This window comes from Chiloscyllium plagiosum, chromosome 30, assembly GCF_004010195.1.
Source record: "Chiloscyllium plagiosum isolate BGI_BamShark_2017 chromosome 30, ASM401019v2, whole genome shotgun sequence".
Classification (NCBI taxonomy): domain Eukaryota; kingdom Metazoa; phylum Chordata; class Chondrichthyes; order Orectolobiformes; family Hemiscylliidae; genus Chiloscyllium; species Chiloscyllium plagiosum.
The window spans coordinates 38,863,799-38,865,126 of NC_057739.1; the positions used below are offsets into that span (position 1 = coordinate 38,863,799).

The window sequence follows — 1,328 nt, forward strand, 5'->3', positions numbered from 1 at the left end:
GGGTTACAGGCCGGAAAGGGGGTGGGGTGGAGAGGTCAGGAAGAAGATTGCAGGTCAAGAAGGCGTTGCTGAGTCCGAGGGTTGGGACTGAGATAAGGTGGGGGGAAGGGAAATGAGGAAGCTGGAGAAATCTGCATTCATCCCTGGTGGTTGGAGGGTTCCTAAGCGAAAGATGAGGCGCTCTTCCTTCAGGCGTCGTGTTGCCATGGTCTGGCGATGGAGGAGGCCAAGGACCTGCATGCCCTTTGCGGAGTGGGAGGGGGAGTTAAAGTGTTCAACCACAGGGCAGTTGGGTTGGTTGGTGTGGGTGTCCCAGAGGTGTTCTCTGAAACATTCCGCAAGGAGGCGGCCTGTCTCCCCAATGTAGAGGAGGCCACATCGGGTGCATCGGATGCAGTAAATGATGTTCGAACTCATCTCTGCATACCTTGACACGGTCCTGTCCCCCTTAGTCCAAGAACTCCCCACCTACGTTCGGGACACCACCCACGCCCTCCACCTCCTCCATGATTTTCGCGTCCCCGGCCCCCAACGCCTTATCTTCACCATGGACATCCAGTCCCTATACACCTCCATCCCCCATCATGAAGGTCTCAAAGCCCTCCGCTTCTTCCTTTCCCGCCGAACCAACCAGTACCCTTCCACTGACACCCTCCTTCGACTGACTAAATTGGTCCTCACTCTAAACAATTTCTCTTTCCAATCATCCCACTTCCTCCAAACCAAAGGAGTAGCCATGGGCACCAGCTATGCCTGCCTCTTCGTCAGATATGTGGAACAGTCCATCTTCCGCAGCTAACTGGCACCACCCACCCTTTCCTCCACTACATCGATGACTGGATCGGCGCTACCTCGTGCTCCCACGAGGAGGTTGAACAGTTCATCCACTTTACTAACACCTTCCACCCCGACCTCAAATTCACCTGGACCGTCTCAGACTCCTCCCTCCCCTTCCTAGACCTCTTCATTTCTATCTCGGGCGACCAACTCAGCATGGACATTTAGTATAAACTGACCGACTCCCACAGCTACCTAGATTACACCTCCTCCCACCCTGCCCCCTGTAAATACGCCATCCCATATTCCCAATTCCTTCGCCTTTGCCGCATCTGCTCCCAGGAGGACCAATTCCAATACCAAACAACCCAGATGGCCTCCTTCTTCAAAGACCGCAATTTCCCCTCAGACGTGGTTGACGATGCTCTCCACCGCATTTCCTCCCCGCCCCTCCAATCACCACCAGGACAGAACCCACTGGTCCTCACCCCACCATCATCCTTCGTCATTTCCGCCACCTCCAAACAGACCCCACCACCAAGGATATATTT

The 1,328-nt window shown here is 54.8% G+C and overlaps 1 protein-coding gene across 1 annotated transcript in view; it reads right to left on the reverse strand.

The window, feature by feature from the left end:
• Window positions 1-1,328, reverse strand: part of cfap157 (cilia and flagella associated protein 157) — a 37,896-nt gene that overhangs the window by 27,391 nt on the left and 9,177 nt on the right. The gene's annotated exons all lie outside the window — the stretch shown is intronic.